This window comes from Lepidochelys olivacea, assembly GCF_965140295.1.
Source record: "Lepidochelys olivacea isolate rLepOli2 genome assembly, chromosome: 8".
NCBI classification, from domain to species: Eukaryota; Metazoa; Chordata; order Testudines; family Cheloniidae; genus Lepidochelys; species Lepidochelys olivacea.
In genome coordinates this window covers 76,641,803-76,664,840 of record NC_140418.1, presented here as the reverse complement: position 1 = coordinate 76,664,840, position 23,038 = coordinate 76,641,803, and the positions used below count along the sequence as shown (strand labels likewise).

General features: G+C 44.5%; 1 protein-coding gene across 5 annotated transcripts in view; it reads left to right on the top strand.

Moving 5' to 3' along the window:
- The first annotated feature begins 2,802 nt into the window (after window positions 1-2,802).
- LRRC8D (leucine rich repeat containing 8 VRAC subunit D) overlaps window positions 2,803-23,038 on the top strand; it is a 90,023-nt gene continuing 69,787 nt past the window's right edge. Inside the window, exons 1-3 of one of the 5 annotated variants that reach the window (XM_084637461.1) lie at window positions 2,803-2,821; window positions 18,869-19,019; window positions 19,451-19,555. The gene's annotated coding sequence lies outside the window, so the exon portion shown is untranslated. Of the gene's footprint in view, window positions 2,822-4,533; window positions 5,344-18,789; window positions 19,020-19,450; window positions 19,556-23,038 lie in introns of those variants that run through there. The other 4 variants (XM_084637459.1, XM_084637462.1, XM_084637460.1 and 1 more) reach the window with 4 other exon arrangements.

Sequence of the window (23,038 nt, the reverse complement as noted above, 5' to 3'; positions counted from 1 at the left end):
TTGCTTGCTAATGTAGTCACTAATGCCTAGAATTCAGGAATCTGTAATGCCTCCCGCAGCCATTAGTGCAAATTAGCAAGGCTCACTCACGTGTTTTCTTAATCATAAAGGGTCAGATTCATCCCTGCCTAGGTACTGAGCTGATGCAGTTTGTGCCTTTCCTGTTCATGGGCTTTTCAGATTCAGGGAACTCACTTTTGTTTCTCGTATATCTTTTTTTAGATAGCATAACTTGAGGGCCACTCTAACTCATACTCCTGTAGCAATGGCCAGCTGTGGACCACTGCAGGAAAGCAGAGAAGCTGGGGGTCAGGTTTGCCTTGAGCCAGAACCATCACCTCCTTCCTCCATCACACCTTGGAATGCCTCACATCCTGTGTAGAGGACACACAGCCATCCATGTGCCAGGCACAGGGGCTCCTATCTGGCAAAAGGGGCCATAGGGCACTAAGGAATTGGGCCTAAAGGAGACTGTTCTGAAGAAGGCAAACATCACACTCAAAACCGGGGAAAGGTTAAGAGTTTGTGTGACAGGAAAGTTTTAAAATAAGGGAGGCATAGAGCTTAAAGAGTTATAATTACCTTTTGAGACACGCAACTAAAAGAGATAAAAACCATATGTTCTGTAGGAGGTGAGCCTTTTACACTCCATTACAGCACCTACTACATGTTTGTGTCAGAACTGGGCTCTAATTGTGTCTAGATCTCTCTGGTTCTAACTCTTTTCTCACTTACTGCTTCTGGATTCATTTTTTTTCTTGCTAGTATGTCTGGACTTAGCAAGACTCCTTTGATTTGACACTAAACTTATATGTGGATCCAGCTAGTTTTGTCAAGTTCTGAGTTGGTAAAAAATCTTTTTATGCTTGATTGTAGACAGCTGGCAGAAAAATTCAGGATTTCCCAATCACTGACGCTTTTTATTATCTGTCTTCACCTCTCTTGATGTTTACCAGCATGGCCTGCTTTTATCTCTGTTAATCCTTCAGTGCATGGAGCCCCAGAAGCAGAGACCCTACATAAGCATGGCCTCTATGTCAGTTAAAACAAATTACCCTACCAAGGTTACACTTGTGAGACTTTTCAAAGCTGGCCAAAAATAATATAAGTGATGATCTAAGAGAGGAAAAATAACCAAAAGCCAGACTGAACTTCCTAAAAACAGTTGAAAACAAATTACAACTAATTATTCGAAACAGGAGCTGAGCTAAAAACAGAACTGAAGTAAATTAAAATAAATTGATGAGAACAGTGCTCAAAGATGAAAGCTGAATAGAGCTGACCTAATTTTCCTTTGGTCTCTGAAGCTGATGTTGCTGAAGAGGTCCTTCCTCTGTAATTTTAAAGAGCTTTAAATGGAGAAGAGTAGGTTAAAAATAATCAAATTTTAAAAAAGCAAAGGACTAAGTCGTCAAGCCCAACTGGGTTAAAGCAGCCTTAAACGAGGCAGCTGGAGATCCCAAACTGGATAACACCCCATTCCAACTTCTCCCGTGAAGAGGTATTGCTGGAGAGCAGTGTACATGTCTGGGAACCCCCATGAGTGTACCTTCTTCTAAAGGGCTGTCACAAATGAATGTAGATTACTGCAAACCCCGGAGTCCTGTGGATGCAGAGAGGGCAAAGGTCGTATAAACCTACCTTTTGATCCCTCCCCTGGCTCTCCAGGGCCTGTAATAAGCGCCGCGTGGATGAACCAAAGGAGAGTTACCAAAGGATCCTCTCTGCAAATAATCCTTTAGATAATTAAAACTGAAAGGATTTTGAAATTCAAATGTACTTTCTGCCATTTGTGGTGGGGTTTTTTTTTGTTTCCATTTTACCATATTTTAATAAAAATACATCTGGAAAAAAAATCTACAAAGCCGAATAGAAATGAGTCCCGGGGGAGAGGAAGGGTGGGCAGCAAGACAACCCCACACCCAGGCCCAATGCCAGCAGACGAAGGGATCCAGCCTGGGGGCCCAGTGACAAGGAGCTCTAAGGAGATGCTGCTACTTCTGTTCGGGAGCAGGTCTGTAAATCCCCACCACCACAGCTTGGTCTCGCTTGTAGGGCTCCAGCTTCAGCTGCTCCTGGGGTTTCATGTTCTCCTGCTGCATCTTCTTCGCCTCGAAGGCGAAGACGGCCTCAGGTGCCGCTGTGGAGTCGATGCAGTTGGCCTTGATGGATATGACGAAGTGCCCTCCGTTCTTCAGGAAGCTGTGAGCATTTAGGGCTACAATGTGTGACTGGTCGGGCGAGGCCATGTCAGCAAAGATTTAGTTTCCTGTTGCATTTCACTTATCTTGGACAATGACGCAAACTGTTTGGCTTTATTTTGTTTATAGGTGTTTTGCTGCTGTTTCTGGTACTCAAGCAGTAGCACAATACGATAATGTTTAGGTTGCAGACACTGCAGGAAACATTTAACTCCAAACCAAGTTATGTTTTCACTGAAATTAGTTGTTTTTAAAGCAGGGGTGGGCAAACTATGGCCCGGGGGCCACATCTGGCCCTTCAGACATTTTAAGCCGGCCCTTGAGTTCCCACTGCAGAGCGGGGTTCGGGGCTTGCCCCACTCCGCATGTGGGGTGGCTCCGCACGGCTCCTCGAAGCAGCGGTATGTCCCCGCTCCAGCTCCTACGCATAGAGGCAACCAGGGGCCTCCAAACACTGCCCTCGCCCCAAGCACTGCCCCCACAGCTCCCATTGGCCGGGAACCATGGCCAATGGGAACTCAGAGGCGGCGCCTGTGGATGGAGCAGTGCACAGAGCCACCTGACCATGCCTCCACGTAGGATCCCGAGTGGGGACATGCTGCTTCCGGGAGCTGCTTGAGGTAAGTACCGCCTGGAGCCTGCACCCCAACCCCCTGCCTTAGCCCAGATCCCCCTCCTGCCCTAGGAGCCCCTTGGTCCAAGCCCAGAGCACCCTCCTGCACCCCCAACCCCTCATCACCAGCCCCACCCCAGAACCTGCAGCACCAGCTGGAGCCCTCACTGTCCCCCTGCCCCAGTCTAGAGCCCCCTCCCACACCTTGAACTCATTTCTGGCCCCACCCCAGAGCCCTCACCCCCTCCCACACCCCAACCCGCAATTTCGTGAGCATTCATGACCCGCCATACAATTTCCTTACCCAGATGTAGCCCTCGGGCCAAAAAGTTTGCCCGCCCGTTTTAAAGGTTATCTTATTTTAAAGAAAAGGAGTACTTGTGGCACCTTAGAGACTAACCAATTTATTTGAGCACAAGCTTTTGTGAGCTATAGCTCACTTCATCGGATGCATACTGTGGAAAGTACAGAAGATCTTTTTATACACACAAAGCATGAAAAAATGGGTGTTTACCACTACAGAAGGTTTTCTCTCCCCCCACCCCACTCTCCTGCTGGTAATAGCTTATCTAAAGTGATCACTCTCCTTACAATGTGTATGATAATCAAGGTGGGCTATTTCCAGCACAAATCCAGGGTTTAACAAGAATGTCGGGGGGGATAGGAAAAAACAAGGGGAAATAGGGTGTTGGGGGCATTTAGGGCACTGGATAATGTACACAACATCCCTTATGGGTGAACACTTTTCACAAGCTATCCCTCTATCTCTGACCTATAAGTCCTCATCCTTTCAGGAAACCCACACCTCACTTTCAAAAGATGAGCCTCAGATCTTAATTCATAACCTTCCTAGATACTAAAAATCATGGTCCTAATAAAGACACTAGATTTATGGCTTATTACAACCATCTGTAACTCATTAACCCCTCTTTATACCCTATGACTACAGGGGAGTTAATGGGCCACTTCACCTTGAATAGTCCCTTAGATATTTGCTAATTGCTTATGCTAAACTCTGTTTGACCTTGTATTTAGCTGTGACCCTCTGAGTATCTTTCCCAGACCTGAGGAAGAGCTTCATGAAGTTCAAACACTTGTCTCACTCCCACAATGTAAATTGATCCACTAAAAGATATTACCTCACCTTGTCTCTCCACAATCTGAATAGTGAGCTTAAATTGCCTTCATCTGTCTCTTTATAACAAACGGCCCTTAAAGTTCTAAATGTTTTAAAGATAAAGATATGACTGACTTATAGAAAGAACATTAAAAGAGCTTAATAAGAATTACAGGCCTCCATTCAGCAAACATTTATGAACATATTTAATTGTAGGCATGTGAGTCAATGATATTGTTTTCAATGGGACTATTCATGTGCCTAGAGTTAGTAACCTGCAGGACTCCAGACAGAGTTCTTAAGAACACTGAGATTCTTGCCATATTCTTATAATAAAACAATAATGAATGGGGGGAGGGAAGGGAGGGTACACATATACCAATGCCTTTGTAGAATCCAAAATGCCTGGCTACAGGTCCTATGCCTCAGACTGCTAAAAACCATTCTCCTGTACTAAGAAAAGGAGTACTTGTGGCACCTTAGAGACTAACATTTATTTGAGCATAAGCTTTCCTGAGCTACAGCTCACTTCACATCATGAAAGCTCATGCTCAAATAAATTTGTTAGTCTCTAAGGTGCCCCAAGTACTCCTTTTTTTTTTTTTTTTTGCAGATACAGACTAACATGGCTGCTACTCTGAAACCTGTCATCCTCCTGTAGTGAAAGCTGTGCCTCTGGTTTTGGAATAGAGGATCTGAATCCATCCCCGGTGTTGCCAGACAGCCCCACAGGGCCAAGGTGTTTAGCACAGGGACATTTACTAAGTCCCAAATGGCCATGGATTTGTTGACCACTAAGACTTTTCCCTTCCCTTTGGGGTGCTCAACGGGTACCCCTCACAGTCCCTGCGTCGCTCTTCTCCCCATGTCACAGACAGCCAACTCGACACAGCGCCATTAGGTAGCTTGCCCATGGTCCCAGTGCCCCGCACCGTGGGGAAGCTGGGCTCGGGAGGGGGCTCCGGAACTTGGGCCGGGCTCTCGGGGCGCGGTGAGGCTGGAGCGGCAGCAGCGGGGGCGATCCTGCAAGCAGCAGACCTGGCAAGCAGGCGGACGACACCCGCGGGCCAAGCGACCGCTCTCTCCTCCCACACACCTGCGGCGAGCGGCCCCGGAGCACCTGCTCCCTGGCAGCGCAGGGGTGCCGCGCCGCGCAGCTGGGCGGGGCCTGACGATCACATGGGCGCTGCCGCGGGGGCCATTGGCTGCGCCCTGCGCCGTGGTTGGCGGGCCCCGGGCGAGGGCTGGCGCCCCAGCTGCCGGGCCGGTCTCAGCCGGTCTCCCAGCGGAGCCGCGTGGCGTGTGGCTGCGCGGCGCGGGCTGCAGGGTGCTGCAGGGAGCCCCCGTGGCCGCCCCGCCGGAGTGATTCGCCCTGCGGCTGCCCCTACCTGCCTGCCGCGCCCGCCGCCAAGGTTTGTTGCTGCAGCCCCGGGGGCAGGGAGCTGCAGCCGGGGTGGTGCGGGCCCCCGGGCAGGGAGGCGGCTGCTGGTGCGGGTGCAGCAGCCGCGGGGGAGCGGTGCCAGCGGGAATCCCCCGCCCCCGGCCCTGAGAATCCGGCTGCTTGGGGGAGCGTCAAGGTTCCCGGACAGCGGCGCTGCCCCTCGCCTCCCTCCTTCCCTCTGCTTCGCCCCTCCCGCTCTGTCTGCACGTGCGTGGGGCTTACCCGGCGGCCGTAGCTCCAGTGGCTCTTCCTTATGCAACAAACAGCCGCTTACAGGAAATGCTAAGAATAAAAGTGATGTCGCTGGCTGCCAGTGACGGATCATGTCTGCGCTGACTGACCGGGCAGCCCCAGAGGCTGGCCCAGGACTGTTAAGGACAGAGCCCGTGTCCGATTGCCAGATCAATACCGCTGCAGGAAAACTGAACATCTCTTGCCACCCCTGGTGTTCTCAGATAATTGCACAAAGTCCATATTTGTGTTGGCCGGGAGACCCTGTTAGAAGAGAGGTTAGAATTCACCCAGTACTAGCAAAGTGAACTGAAGCAGGCAGGAGCAGGACTAGTGTCCCCAGGCTGATAGTTATACATACCCACCCTCGTAAAAGTAGCTCTGCCTTCCCCTAGCATCAGGGGCATCCATAAACACTTGGAATACCAGCTAGTGGAAACTGAAAGGGTAACTAGTTTTGCAGTTGACAGGAAGAATACTATAGTTCATCCAGAGAGATTTTCCTTTTTAAAATCTCTGTTTAATACTTTTACTGTGTGTGTGTGTGTGTGTGGAGCATTGCATGCCAGAGTATGATACTGGAGCAAGCCTTGGGTATGGAAGTGTACTTGATTTTATCCCACTGGGGATATATCCAGCTAAAAAAATCAGTCTCTTTCTGGACCCTCTTTCCCCATATTGCATTATGAAATCAGTGTGCAACCACTGTTTATTTGTGGTTTTTCTAATGGGGTCAAATATTTTCTTGATGTTGCACTAGGCACAGATAAAGGGCCTTAACCTATGTAATATTAACATTTACTACATCAGAACAGACAGTCGTCTGGTCAATGAACCATCTTTATTTCCCTGCTTTTTAGGTATCCTTGCCATTAAATGGCAGTACAATAACACGTCTATAGTGTCTGTTGTATGGGAATTTCAGAGCATTGTCTATTAATCCTTGCAACCCCTCTCCAAGTTGAAGTTTTATTATCCCTGTTCTAACAATGTGTGACCTGAAGTCCAAGGTCACACAGAAAGTCTATGACAGAGCCAGTATTTGACTCTTAAGTCTAGTCTCTAGGTGATTGACCTATTGCTTGATAAAACCAAGTCTCAGGAATGCTTTTTGTAATGGTGCTGGAAATGTGTTTTTCCTGTCTATAGCAGCAGCTAAGTTAGCTTCAGCACCAATTTGTGGTATATGTTGCCGACCATTGTTGTCACTGATGGTGTTCTCTCTCTTTCAAAATATATCTAGGGAAGGCTTAATTTCTGTGCCATACAAACAGGGTTATGTCCATCAGCTCTGGTAGCATTAAAGATAGAAAAGAAATTACCTATGAAGCCAAACGATAAGCAACTGCTAAGTGGACAGGGGCTATTGAGCTTCTAAAAAGTAAAATCTGATGGGATGCTACCAAGGTCCTCACACCTTCTTGTCAACTCAGGCCATCTTGATTATCACTAAAGTTTTTTTTTCTCCTGCTGATAATAGCTCATTGTAATTAATTAGCCTCTTACTCCACTTTTTCATGTTCTCTGTATGTATATATCTCTCTTCTTACTATATGTTCCATTCTATGCATCCGATGAAGTGGACTGTAGCCCACGAAAGCTTATGCTCAAATAAATTGGTTAGTCTCTAAGGTGCCACAAGTACTCCTGTTCTTTTTGCGGATACAGACTAACACGGCTGCTACTCTGAAACCTACCAAGGTCCTGGTCCCCCAGTGTAACCTATCAAATACATTTTAGCCCTCTTTACTTCACAAGCTAAAGGTGCCCTAGTTTAAAATCTGTTAACTGTAGATCTGCTTTTCCAGTGGGTCTACACTCATTTTCTTCATGACTAAATTAAGGGCTTCAACAGTGAACAGCAATTAATGTTACATTATTTATTCACCATTGATCTTGGATCAATACACCAAGTGAAATGCTGTGAATTAAATCCATTCTCAGGGATTTATAACTTGGCTGTAAATCTTGTATTGTCTGATTAAACTTAACTTACACGGTCTTGGCCTGAGAGTAAATTATTCTGATGATATTTTATGTGCCTTTGTGATGTCTACCAATTCTTCAGCAGAGGCCACTGTACAGAAAATTAAAGTGTTAATATTAAAATAAAACAGTTTTTGTCCTAGATCTTGGACATATTACTTTTAGCCATTTTCCACATGGCATGAAACAAACAAGGAATGTCTAAACAGATACTCTTATCTGCTGTCAAGATTGCTTTGATAAGGAGACAAAGATTACATTGACTGTGCAAGGTGGGATGGAGGATGGCAAAGTATATTAAAAAAAAAATCATAATCTCCAGAACATGATGCTGTGTATATGATGGGAGTTCTAAAATCCATTTAGAAGTGGGACCACTGTCTGTGTAACGTTTACAAACCCAGGGGAGATTAATAAAGCAACAACACTAATTCTAAAATAGAGAAACTTTCCATGCTGCTTCCACATAGGTTATAACCATCAAAGGTAATATTGATAAGAACAAGCCTGTTCCTGTCATGACCATGTTAAGAACTGGGTAAGTTAAAGCAGTCACACACACACAAAAATTAAATATCAAACATAGCACTACTATAACTCATTGGAACGTGCAAAATCTGGTTCCTCCATGGTATTCCATTGTTTAGCCTTGCTAAGCATTTTACTTCTGTGTGACGCGTGCAGCTTTGCTGGATGCACCAGCTTTTTACTGAGAGCACGTTTAGGTCACTTTCCTCTGACTTCAGACAAGTGTGTTTCTTTCCACTAGAAGTAGGTAACAACCAGGAGATACGCCAATTGTACATCTTCTTTCAGGGCATCTTTCCTAATTCCATTTCTGGTGAGTCATAAACTAATGCTGTTGCGGGAAGTGCTTCCAAATGCAGGAGAATAAGAAATGAAATGCATGGCAGCAGTCAGAGAAAATTAGCCAGAGCTGGCGCTAGGCATAAATAGACTAAGCAATTGCTTAGGGCCCCAAGCAGTTCAAGGGCCCCCACTCCATTATTAGTATGTGTTGGGGTGGGGGGATTCCTGATTAGGGCCCCCACTGGGCCAGCACTGGCTCTGAAACTAGACATATGTTCTGTGGTCAGAAGCACTTGTAACCGTGAAATAAATGTGATAGGTGTTGCTTTAATCCAATAGTGTGATTGTCCTGAAAATTGTCAGCTGAAGTTTGTTCTCTCTTTACCCCCATTCCTCATTGGTTCCCTGCTCTGTATTATGGTGCTGATTCAAAGCCTACTCTGAATTTAGTGGGAGTTGACTTCAGAGGGCCTTGGATCAGGCCCTGTGTCACTAGCTGGTTCTTCCCTCTCTCCTGATCCCATCTGTTGCTGTGTCATTTCCTAGTCTGGCAGTTGGTGGGTGGATGACCAAGAATCCTGAGTCAGTGCCTCATCGCAGTGGCTGCAAATGGTCCCTGTTACTGCACCTCTCTCAACCACAGTGGAATTGGCTAGTCTTAATCCAAGGGACCCTGGGTAATCTCTAAGGATTAGACAATGTTTTGAGGATTAAAATTCTGAATTAGAGCCTAGTGCTGGAGACAGACATCTTGCTGAAATGTGGCATACTTTGTGATGCAAGCAGTGTGGGAGCCCAGAGAAATAGACTCTAAAACCAGTTTCCAAGATACGTACTAACGAACACCTGATTATTCAATCAAAATGTTTCTTTTGTAAAATACAAAGAATATAAGGTTTTCTTCTGCCTGTTAAAGAGACAATTTACAATTAAAAATGATTAAGTTCCTTGTCTTCATGCAGTTGCTTCTTGTTTTCACGTAGTTTTATAAATAATTTGTAGTATTACTAATAATGCACTTGAGTAGTAATATTTTTTTTTAAAATGAGCTTTTCACATTTTAGGCTGTTTCTATTTTTGTATTTCTTTCAACAGTGAAACTAGATTACTCAGTTTTGTTTTTGTTTCTGTTCAGTTCCATTTCCCTGGTTCTTCTATATTATCACAATGCCAAACATTGCAGGGAGAGGCTAACATCAAAACAATTTTTTCCCCCACTGAAGTGTTTAGAAAATACAAAAAATCTCCCTCTTTTCCCCCCCCCCCTCCAAACTCTTGGTTTCTGTTAAGACTTGTAAACTCTTTTATAAATTTGAAACTCTGTGAAAGTGTTTGTTTGGCAAAGCAGACTAAAAACTGGGTTACACACTTTGGACCCAATCCTGCAAAAACATATGGAGGTACGTAATTTTCCACACGTGGGTCTGCTTCCCTGTAAAAGTCTTTAGCACCAGTCTTAGGAAAGGATCTGCAAAAATTTACTGTTGGCCATACTGGTTGGCTTCCACAGGCTCATGTTTTTAGTGAGGCTACGTCTACACTAGAAACTTCAAAGCGCCACCTTGGGAGCGCTCCCACTGCAACACTTTGAAGTGTGAGTGTGGTCACGTGCGAGGGCTGGGAGAGAGCTCTCCCAGCACTCCTGGTAATCCACCTCCACGAGGGGAATAGCTCTGAGCGCTGGGAGCGTGGCTCCGAGTGCTGGGAGCCTGTCCACGCTAGTCCTTTAAAGTGCTCAAACTTGCTGTGCTCGGGGGTGATTTTTCACCCTCCTGAGCCAACAAGTTAGAGCGCTATAAAATGTAAGTGTAGACAAGCCCTAAGTGTTTGCAGGAGTGGGCCCTTAAATCATGTTTGAACACCGGACTGACATTTTCCAGTGTGATATCTGCCTCCAGCACTAGGCTCAGAAAAGCCCATTGTAATTCGTTGTTTTAAATAAATATCACAGTTTATTCATGGTGACAAGTGCTTCTTACCTTGAGAGCGATGGGTGAGTGAGGTAACACCTATTTTTGGACCAACCTCTACCTTGAGAACATCTTGGGTCCCATTTTCCAATGGTGCAACTCCTTTGACTCTATCAGAATTACACCAGGGATAGATTTGGCTCAAAATCTCTTGGGCTGAGTAAAATGGGTGCAGTTTTCTCTCATCCACTTAGCAAGAATAGGCACTGATTGCCAAACAAAACTTTTTCAGAGTCCCCATACAAATTTACTAAAGAACAAAGCCAGCATTCTCAACTTTCAACTAGCTGAGAATCATCTTGTTGTTTTTTTTGACCTGTTAAAAAGCAAAGTGCGTCACAAGTGAGGTTGGCACTTTCTAACACCAGTCAGTAACGCTCATTTCCACATTGTTAATTTTAACTATCTGTTGCCAAAACTTTCTTTCATGAAAGGAATCAAAGCTCTTTTTCAATATCTCTGTATTCTTTGTATTCTTCCAGTCTTGCAAACTGGCTTCCCATCTCCTTCGTGGAACAAACAAAGAAGACTGTCTTATAGGACCCTGATTTAGCACCTGCAGAAATGCCCTGGGGCCTAAAAATGTATTCCTCTGTGGGAGTAGATTTGTCTCTTGGAATCTAGCACGCAAAGTATCTGTTTCATTCATCTTTAAGGAAGAAAAGGGGTGGTATTAAAGTGGTATCAGTGCATCAAGCACCTGCTCGTTGCCGCTGTACAAAGAGAAAAGGAGGACTTGTGGCACCTTGAGACTAACCAATTTATTTGACAGGTTTCAGAGCAGCAGCCGTGTTCGTCTGTCTTCGCAAAAAGAAAAGGAGTACTTGTGGCACCTTAGAGACTAACCAATTTATTTGAGCATGAGCTTTCGTGAGCTACAGCTCACTTCATCAAATTTATTTGAGCATAAGCTTTCGTGAGCTACAGCTCACTTCAAGTGAGCTGTAGCTCACGAAAACTTATGCTCAAATAAATTGGTTAGTCTCAAGGTGCCACAAGTCCTCCTTCTCTTTTTGCAGATACAGACTAACACAGCTGCTACTCTGAAAACTGTACAAAGAGAGATTTGTTTCCCTTTCTATCCTTTTCATCTTATCCGTGTGAATGAGGCTATGAAAATATTGTGCTGATGCATTCTTTAACGCTGTTACTGTCTACAACTTTCTCTTTCTGCTTGTGCCCCCCTCTAAGCCACCAAAGTGATGTTCCATGTAAGGGTGAAGGGGACAATTTGTACTACTCCACCTTTAAGGAACAACTGTGGTACAAAGCACTACCACCCTAGAGGAGGCTGGCAAAAATTTGCCACCCTCTTCTTGAACAAAATGCTCTTTTTGGAAACAATGTTAGAGAGGGGAATGAGGAAATTAGCAGGCTGAATGCATAGGGCAACTAGCAAAAGAAAAGATGAGCAGAGCAGACACATCGTTCTGTGTAGTCCAGGATTTTATATTAAAGGTGACCTACAGAAGAGTGAGACAATTGAGCCTGTGACCTCTTTTACTGCTTGAAAAGTGTAAGGCTGTTCCTCCCCACCCCACCCAAATCTTAGAAATATCAGGCCTGGTCATTCCTAGTTTTGCTGGGGAACTTTTTGGAGGACCAGAGAAGTGAAGTGGGAGCTTTCTCAGCCCTCAATTAAGGGGGAGGAGATGTTTCACACTTTAACAAGAGCTTCTCTTCCAATGTGTTTTTCTTTCTGATGCTTGAATTAAAAAGCGGTAAACAAAACCCCAATAAACAAGAGTTTGAAACAATCTGAATAAAAATCTGTTTCCATCTCAGTTGCTCAGGTTTGGCTGTCTTCATGTTGTCTTCCTACTGGTTCTCATCTAGATGTCTGATGTAAAGAAAGAAGCAAAGTTAAAACCTTAGGCCTTCTTTAGGCACTAGAAAGAAAGAAAAGTAAAACAAAAAGAGAACACAGTCTGATTTTTTCATCTTTTTCAGGTGGCCATTAAGGATATATCTTCACTGCACAGTTAACTGGATGCTTAGCACTCAGGTTAACTTAGCCCAGGTGGGAGCATTCTCACAGCAAAGCCCTACCCATGTTACTGGATCCCTGTTTTCTGCATATCCATGGGGCATATCCTGTTGTTCTTTGTGCTGGGGCTTCCACAACTAATTGTGGGAAGACACTTTTCAGCATTTGAGTGGCTTTTGCTTGTATCCTCACTTTAACTAGGATTGGAACATGCCCTTGTTGAAGTGGAGCTGGAGCTCTGACCCACCCCGTCAGCCACGAAAATTAGCCCAGGCTTAAAGCACCTCCAAATCCAGTTTCAGAGGTTTTTCTGTGTGGTAGGATGGGGGAGAGTTTGGGCTAAAATGCAGGCAAGAGCCTGGGTTAACTCTGAAGTAAAGACATACTCTGAATGGGTTTCTCCATAAGGCTTTTGTTTTCTACAGGAACCGTGGCTTAGAACTTCCTCTAGCATTGTAAAACCTGAATGGTGTTAGGCCAGATTTCACATTTACTGGAGGCAGTACTGAATCAGTGTTGTTTTAAGAACTTATCTTGCTGCAAGATGATCTATGCAGTCATAGGAAAGTTATACAGTATTGTGACATTTTGGGGTTCACAGCAGGCCAGCAAGGGGTTGTCACTGCCTGTCCTGTAAATCTGGGTGCTTTCTGTGCTATACTGCTGTGGCTAACAGCCCTGACACCAACTGCCAGCATTACAAGCATGCAGGTCCCACCCTGGCTTCACCAGTCAGTTACGTTTTGCAGAGTGACCCCAACATCCCCCCCAGTCCTGAATTTCCCCAAAACTGTCTACCTCTGTAGTGTCCAGCCCTCTCCTGGACTGCTCACAAAAGTTGTTAGTCAATATGCTGCAGCTCATTAATTTAACTGGTGTTTGACAAGCAGTCGTATTTCAATCACGCAACTGAAGTTGTTTATAGTAAAAGTGAAACCAGTTTATTAAACAAAAAGTCACATAGGTTTAAGCGATACCAAGTATAAGGAAAGAGATACAAGCAAACAAAAGTGAAAATATGCTTCTAAGACTAAAACTTAATTTCAGCAAGTTACAGTCTTTGCCAAAGTAGGTTTATTATCTAAACTTAGTTCCCAGAAACTTCAGCCCCCTTGGTTGAAGAACCCAGTGTCCTGTGATTTCAAGAGCTCTAGCCCCTTGAATCCCTCAAGTGATAACTCAAAGGTCTTTTTGCCCCACTTATATCAACCAAAATTCATTGTCTGTTTCAAAAGCCTGGAACGCTTCCTGCTGTTCTTCCCTTCTTGTGGACTTCCATTCCCTCTGCTGATTTGTATGTAAATAGGGCTCCCACTGGTTTTATTCCACATTGCTTAACTTACACTAGAGAAATGTAGATAGTTACCTTCCCTCCTGTCTGGGAGAAAATTATTTTCTCCCAGTGTTTAGTCACGGACTTTAAAGCATAAGATCATGGAGTATCCATAATTCCTCACATTGTATAAATACATACATTTCACAATGACATTGATCACCAGTGTGTCATAGGCTGTCAGAAAAGACCTTACTCTATATGCTTTTATAATACAGTACTGTTGTATACAATCGGTTAATTCAGTTGCTTATCATTTAAGGTACAGATCCCCTCTTTATAGACCAGTAAACCTTTGAAATGTATATTCAGATAAAGTTCCTTTTCTCCTGCTGGGAAGAGACACCATGTGGTCTGGCGAAGACTTAATGTTGGTTCCTTCCCGTGTTAAGTTGATGGCTTTGTTTACCTTTTATGTAAATGCATTTCCAGTGACTCTCGATTTACCTTGACGACACATGCAAGCAGGCAGAATCATATTCTGGGTGGGGTGGGGTGCCTTTTAAAAACATGTCAGCATGTTTTGCCTATGTTACCTATTCATACACCACACAATAATATTAATGGTCAGAGAGTTGTGTGGTTTTCTAATGGTACGTTACACAACAACTGTTAGATGTATTGAGTACGTCCGGTCTGACAAGTTGCTGACACAGAGTAGTGAACCACCCGTGGGCCTCTGGGTCACACATGTAAAGCCATGGTTCTAAGTAGAAAATTAATCCAATACACCACATGCCTTTTTTTCTTTTTTTGTGCGTGTTCTAAGGCCAGCTGTAAACACAGACCTCAAGATGGGGATGAAGGGGAACTTTTACACTAGTAGCAATTGATGAAAGGTAGATACCGGGGTAAAGCACATGAATAATTGGATGATCTCTTGTGCAGAATTACTGAAGTGAGGTGTGAAAGAGAATGCGATGTTTAAAGTTAGAAGAGGGCTGATAAATGAATGGAGATCTTTATGTAACTTTTGTGTGTATATTTCAAGTTGTATTTCTTAAATGTTTGTTATTGCTAATAAACTCTGTCCATAGCCTGTTTGTTTCTGTCTACATCCAGTACTCTGATCAGCAAGTAATGCATAAACGGATTGTAAATTAAGCTTTCAGGTCAAAGGTTTCAGCTGTGGGTATCAGTGTTATGTGCAAAGATATTGTGTATACAATACTTATCTGATTCTGATTAGTGCCTTGCACTGATGCAACTTTTGACACTATTATTCATTAATAAACCTTTCTGTAGTGTACTAATGCAAACATCCACTAACGATTCAAACCTGTCTACCAACTTACACAGTATAGACAGATAATGCTTTTTGCACAAATTCCCAAAAGGAAGTCAATAACCCTTTTAGTCTGACAGTTTGTATATTAAAAGTTAACTTGTTGGTCCAGACCAGTGAAAGGTATTACATTCTCTCACCTATCTACTCCCCCTCTCACCCCCACAAGCACCACTATGGCTACACTTTCCACATAAATTAGCAATTGCCTTAATCAAAGATTCAGAGAGGAACCAGACTTCACGCTTAATCTAAAATAATCTAAAAATACAAAGCAGAAGCCTACATGCAGAGTTCCTCACAATGACTGCTATCCAGAAACTTGCATATGCATGCTCCTTTTCCATTTTTAAAATATATATAATAAATCCTAAGCCTTCTCAAACAGGAAGACAGCCAAAGAAAGAAACATGAAACCTTTGAGGCATTTTTTTTTCTCTTTAAAAGTTTTATTTTAGGTACTTGTTCTATAATCTATACAAGGCCTATTCAATATTTTATCTTGCCTGCATCTATGGTAGTGGAAGATGGAGAATAATCCTGTTCCTTCAAAAATACCCAAATCTCTTGTGGTACAAACACATCTTCATGTCTCATACTTCTTTCTCTGCTTCAAAAGTTGTGATTCTAGTCATTTACCTAAAATGCACAGTGAAAAGGGAGTAAGGATGGGTTGTACAATACAAGAACAGAAAAAAGTAACACCTGAAATGGGGGAATGGATGTAAAAAGCATTAGAAGTCTGTTGGACTGGCACATCTTTGGTAGAATGGGTCATGGAGATCTGAAACTGGCCTTCTCTAACAACAGAGTTTTAAATCTATATTATTTAAAAAGTTGTGGACACGTAAATTTTGTTGTTAATTTGGTAAGGGATTAATTGTTGCTGAATTGAGATAGATCAATCCAAGGCACTCAAACCAATTTAAGATTGTCCACAACAGACATTTACACCAGTGTAACAAAATCTATTTTAAAGTAAGACTGAAATCAGTGAAAATTCTGTCAGTATACTAGCCTTGAGTTGCAGGAAAACAAGAATTGTTAGTAAATGAAGACAAAAAAGATTGGAAACAGGATCAAGTATGGCAGGTAGAGGAGATAAAGGGCAGCAATCTGACAAGATAAACACGAGTAAATTGAAAAGGCCTAGATCATACCATTCTGCAAGTGAAAGGTGGGGGGATTCTGTTTTTTAGACTAAACCTAATCTTATAATTGGAAATAAGGTCTTTGTGCCCAAGGCACTATCCAAACATGCAAGTTGCACCAATTTAACTAAAATCTATTTAAAAACTGATGTAATTAAACTGGTGCAAATGCATGGCGTAGAGGTGCACACATCAGTTTCAGACTAATTATATTGATATAGCATATGCCTGTAAATTTCCTGATGCAAGCTAAATCAATATAAACCAGGTTTAAATCAAATGCAGTGTCCCCACAGAGTTTTGCACCATTTAATTACATCAGTTTAAAATTGCCTGTTCAGTTACCAGGCCAGAGTTGAAACACTGCTGGGGCAGTATTCAGGGCTACTACCCCTCTGGATTTCTTCTGTGGATAAAGAGAGGACTGCAGGCTTCAGAACTTATGTCCACTTCTCCCAAGCATTCCATTCATTTCCCTCCCACCCCCCTTTTAAGGGCTTCTTCAAAGGCAATTACATTTGTCTGAAAATATTTTTACCTGCCAGTTGACCAAGTTTGCATAGCCTTGCACTGAACTTCTCAGTTTGGGGTGTAACATGATGCTAAACCAAAAGGGGGCAGGGGACATGGAACCACTGGCATCTGGTTAGCAGCTTCCAAAATTGCCGATAGTTTAAAGAACTGGCTGATGACAGCCTTTAAAGCCTTCTAAACAATCCTCCCAATGCAGTTTAAAATGGTTGGTGACACTCTGAATGACTTCTCTCCCAGAGAGAGAAAGAATAAATAAGAATGACGGACAATAGGGACTCTGGCCTGGGGGGAAGGAGACATGAGCACCCCGAGTCCTTGGTGTCAGAGGAAATGGGGGGAATGCAGAACTCCTGGCATGGAGGCAGGTTTACAGGGAGTCCCTGAAATAGAGTGGGATGGGAAGGTGGCAGCAAGCTTGAGGGGGAATGGAAGACTACAAGGAACCCCTGCTGGGTGCAGTGAGTTTGGCCACCAGAAGAGACAAACTGTGACCCTCTATTGTTACAAGTAACACCTAAGGTTCTTTCCACTCAGTGTATGTCTACGCTGCAATTAAACACTCATGGCTGGCCCAGGTCAGGTGACTCAGGCTAGGGTTGTAAAATTGTGGTGTAGACATTTGGACTCGGTCTGGAAAATCTCTACACCCCAGTTCTATAACCCCAAGAGCCTGAGTCAGCTGACATGGGTCAGCTGTGGGTGTTTAATTGCACACCTTGTAAGGCTAGAGGGGAACAAAAACTCATGATATTTTGAGGGCCTGTCTCCCATGGTTTTTGAATGCTTGGGATTAGCAATACTGGGAGAGGTTCTAGAGAAGGCTAAGATTAAGACTGGAGCAAGTTCATCATTATTTTTTTTAAATAAAAATAAAATAAGGAGGGCACTTTTGAACTGGCACCGGAGATTCATGGGATTATTTGCAGATGGTGATGTCCTTGCTGTACACTTGAAGCAGCATGGGTGAGGATGTTCCTACACTTGGAAAGGTATCAAAGTAGCTATTCCAGAATGTATATTTAATGGCTCAGTATGGACACTTACTCTGGAATAGCTATTTTTGGGACATTTCCAAGTGTAGAAAAATCCTCAAGGGGAGTGCTGCTGATGAAAGCACAAAGGAGGATTTATGCAGAAGGGGAAGCGAGGCACTAGGGTACACAGGCAGTGAGGTTGCCTTTTTCACCACAGCTGCAATCTCACCAAGGTGGGAGACCATAGGATACCGTATCTACCTCTGAACTGAGACTGCTTCCAGCATTGAGCAGTTGATGCAGCATAATAGGATATAAAGGTTAATTATCAGGAAAGATTAACGGGCCTTGTCACAGCATTCGCAAAAGATCTGGGCAGGTCATTAACATACATCATCTTGCATCCTCAGGGACTCTTAGTTATTGATTTTTTTATTCTTCAGATTTCGCTGATTTCAGAAAGGAGTTAACCTATGGGTCAGTCTAGCTTGCCTATCCCTCTGGACATGCTAGACCCCGGCATTAAGTATCTAACATGTACACACGCCTTAATCCTGGCCATACGCTGCGATATGCCCCACTCCACCTGCTGTCCCGCAAACGCCGCTACCGCGCATGCTTCGGCTAGCCCTGTAATATTTTTTTAAGAGCTGTGGCGATGGGTATATGTGCTTGTTATGTGTGAGTGAGCATGACTGATGGGAAGGGGCATGCCAGTGAGCAGGAGCCGTTCCCAGCCAGCATGCAGTAAATATGCATTGCTGTCTAGTGCATCTTTCGGGCAGCAGCGAAAGTTCGCATTTTATAACCTACCTTTGTTTCAGTAACGCAATTACCTGCAACCCCCTCCCACTGTCAGCGCCTCCAGGCCGTGACACCAGCAGCCAGAGGCCACCGGCAGCGGTTCGCTTTGAGCGCCCCTCCCAGCGCGGGGATCAGCCTGTCTCTCCAGCCAGCCGGCGAGGGGCAGACGTAAACAATTTCCTACCCTCCCGCTCCGTCTGGGCGGCTTTGCGGACGGCGCGCGAGGCACAGCCTGCGGGGCGGGGGGTGCCGGACCCCGGCCGCTCGCGGAGCGGCGCGCGCGCGCGCGCGGGCTGCCGGCGGCTGGGGCGGGCTGCGGAGGCGGGTCTGCGGGCAGCGGCTGACAATGGCAGGGGCGCCCGGGCCGCCGGCGGAACCTCCTCGCCGCACGCCGCCAGCCGCGGGCTTTCTCTCGCTCTCTTGTCGCGCAGGAAGTGCCCGGTGGTGCGCGAGGCTGGCAGACATGAGGGCGTGACTCTCGGCTGCTGGATTCCCGGCCCCCCGCGCCCGGAGCCCGCTGCAGCCCGAGCTGGGTCCAGCTGAAGCAGGCAGGAGGAAGAAGGAGGAGCGCAGCCGGCTCAGGTACAGAGACGGGGTTGGGGGAGAGGGAGGGAGAAGCAGCCGCTGCCCCCGCGCCCCCCCCGGCAGCCCCCTTTGCTAGGCAACGGGGTGGGGGTGGGGGTCCATAACCTGGACCATAGTGTCTGCCTTGTACAGCTCCTCCGGCGCGCGGCGCACGGGGGGCTGCGCTGGAAATGGGCACCTTGTTTTCCTGGCTCAGGACTTCGCACTGAGCATGCTTCTTCCCTGTGGCCGGCTTGTTCCAGCCTGTGATCGCCGGCTGCTGCTGCAGCTTCAAGCCCTTTGTTCCTGCAGCCTCCCTAAATGATCTTATCACGGCCGGGGAAGCGGCTAGGGAGCCTTCAAGACAATGGTGGTGTCGGCGCGTTACCGGAGCGTGAGAGAGCCGCTCTGCTCCGGGGGGAGAGATACTTAAATGTTACTTTGTTCAGTTTTCAGATGAATAAGCACGGAGTGAGCACGGGGCTGTCATTTTTCTCAGGCAGCGATCTGAGATAGGGAAGAGCTAGCTGACCTCAGCTGCCTGTGTGGAAGCAGTAAGTTACCTTTAGTCTTACTCAGCCAGACCTGAGTGTAATTGCCTTTATCGGCTGACAATCGGAATTACCTGGGAGTCAAAGCTGCTGATCCAGACTTCTCTGGATTAAGCCACTAGGTGATTGATGCTCCTTGAACATGCCCTATTCTTGTGATGGGCAAGATGCATGGGCAAGCAGCACAGGCCTTCAGGCTTTGCTGTCATCTCCCTTCCACCTACAGACTCCCAAACAGACTTCAGATTTCTTCAGCTGCAAGAGATGGGGCCCTGCTTCCCCATCTACATCTTGCCAAAGGCAAAAGCGAGCACCTTTTTCTCTAGAAATAAATTGGAAATAATGGTATTTGACAAGTTTGTTGTGCAGATCTTTGCTTTCCATTTTGAGGTTTAAAATTCAGCATCAGAATAATGATGATAATGAGTGTGAATAATTTCTTTTTATGGAAGAGAGTTATTCTGAGTGGTGGGAATACATCAGTACAACTGTACTTAATCTCTCTATATAACAAACACTGCTTAGAGTATAAACAAGACTGTTATTGCACAGAATAGCCAATAAAAGGGCATGTCAAATGTATGGGATCATTCTTTCTTTTTGGAAAGCACTATTTGGCGTTTGATTGTTATACAGCCATGTAAATATACATGGCAGCTTGCCATGTGTTTGTTGGAGGCTGTTGCAGTAAAGATGCTTGATTTATAATGAAATATGTTTAATACATTTATACATTTAATAGAGCAAACAAATACAAGTACAAGGGAAGTCACATATCTGTGTTATGTATTCTTTTTGCTGACCCATCACTCTTCCGTAATACTGCCTGCTCTATCTTCTGAATGATACTGAAGGAAATGTAACTAGCCAGGGGCATGGCTAGTGGCTGCGCTAGGAAGTAGCTTTGATGGACATAGGTTTGGTGTACACTACCAATTTATGCTGGTATAACTACATCGCTCTGGAATGTGGAAAATCCACACCTTTGAGCGATATAGTTATACCAACCTAACTCCTGGTATAGGCAGCGCTGTGGCTCCCATCAACAAAGTTTACTGCCTCTTGGGGAGGCAGAGTACCTATGCCAACGGCATAGGTAGCATCTTCACTAAGCATTACAGCATCACTGTAAGTGTAGACAAGCCCATAGTACCTTTTTATCTTCTTTCATACTTTTGTTTGATAGGAGTTGTCGCCTTTTCACTAAACTGACTCCTTGACTCCTGGGTGTCCAAGCACTAAATGTTCTATGAGGGAACCTCATGAATGTGTCAGCTGTGTAAAGTGTTGTGCAATGATTTAGATATGATCTAAATACTCGTGGGGCATGTAAGTGAGATGAGACTGTGATTTGCATGAAGATGCAATTTGTTGCTGGTGTAACCATAATCTACAGCTGAGATACAAGTGGAATGCCCTAGTGCAGGAAAAGAGGGGCACTTGGGGTAGGTGTGGATGAGTGAGTTGGCATATAAAAGGAGACAGGTAATATGCATTGAGTATGTAGGGCATGTGTATTCAAGATTACATCGCAGGCTTGTGGTAGTGACATAAGGGCAATTCCGTAATATTGTAGGATCTCAAATGTTTGAATATAGAAGGAGTCTAGAGTATTAAAGAGCATTATTAAAATAAATAGAGGTATGCCCTCCCTTTCATGCCCCCAACTTAATTCTGCCATTAAGTTGCTTTCTAGGTAATATGCACTGTTTACAGCATCTTAGACACCCAGGGTTGCAGCACAGCTTAGACACCCAGGTGTGCCTGAGTTTGTTTGAACACTTGTCTCAGTAACTTTTAAAACAAAAGAATGTGATACCAGCCTGACTTTTAGAACTACTGAAAACCTTTAGTTCCTGTTGATTTTAGGTGGAGTTTTAAGTGCTCGGCACTCCTGAAAATGCGGTCCATGGTATCTGATTTTTTTTTTTTTAAGCAAGTGGGCTACATGCTTCATATACCTATAGCAGACCCAGCTATGACTCCCTGGGTGTGTAGGCTGTTCATGGTAGTGACTAGTGACCTGGTCATGTATCCTTTAGTTGCAGAAAGTCCTTTTTGCTGCTGTCATTGGTGTGTGTTATGTCAATAGGACCCTGCCCCCAACTCACAGCATACACAAGTTCTGCACTTAAGCATCAGAGAATGGGACTTATACTTGGCACCTTCATGCATGTCTAATTGACACATGGATGATGATAGTGCAGTTCACTGGCAATTTGGATGCCAAAATCTGAATCAAGGCTCTGTTGTCAAATTGTAAGTACAAATTATAACTCTTAGTACACTTTCATTTGAAAACTGTTTACATTTTGAAGAGTGATTTTATGTTTTGTCAGAATTATTTTATTCTTTATGCTAACAGGGAAAGTATATAGCCCAACCTTCCAGGACCGTGTTACTGGGGAGCTAAGGAAAATTGAATGTATTAGCTAGAGTGGTGCCTGGCAGTTACAGATTTTCTAGTTTTAATTAAAATGATTTAGAACAGGAAAGAATTTGCTGTGACTGTTTTTGTAAACTGAGGATTTGTACTTGCAAACAAAAGTTCCACATTGCCAGAAAGCATTGTTAGGTTTATCTACGTAGCTGTGCAAAAATGACAAACTGGCAGAATGATCCAACTTCTGAAAAAAAACCCATAAAATAGCTGGATGTTCTTAATTATTTTTGACAATTGTTGTCTCTTTAATTTTAAAAAGCAGTTAGAATGGTGTCAGGGCTACTGGTGCTTTGGTTTAGTAGGGACTAGTATGCTTAGGTCCCAGTCCTGCAAAGGCTGAGCCATGTATTTAATTTTATGCCCATGAAGAGTCCCATGGGCATCAATGAAGCTACTAACATATTTAAAGTTAAATATGTCTTTGCAGGATCAGGGCCTTAGTTTACATCTAGGACTGCAGATTTTTAAGACAAATTGTTTACTGTGTATATACTGTGGGTCCAGTTCTCAAATCACATTTTCTGGCCAGATGTCCCACAGCACTTTTCTGTTTACCTGATTTGAATTTATTTCAAACTAATTTGGATCCTACTTTATTTGTCTACAGAGATGGTTCATTTAAATGGTCCATTGTGAAACTGAGGGCTAGTCTACACTAGAAGCTCTATAACAGTGCAGCTGCACTGCTATGGCATGTCTGGTGAAGGCTCTCTATGCTGATGGAAGAGAGTTCTGCCACCTCCGCCAGAGGTGGTAGCTGTGGCAGCGGGAGAAGCTCTCCTGATGACATAGCGCTGTCCACACTGGCGCTTAGGTCGATGCAACTTATGTTGCTCAGGGGGTGGCTTATTCACACCTCTGAGCGACACAAGTTTAACCAACATAAGTGTTAGTGTGTACAAGCCTGTGCCTTTTGCATTTTCAGTGAAATTTACAATTAAGGCTATGTCTGCGGTACCTCTTATGTCAGCAAAACGTATGTTGCTCAAGGTGTAAGGAATAAGCCACCCCCCCTAACTGACATCAGTTTAGCCAGGACACGT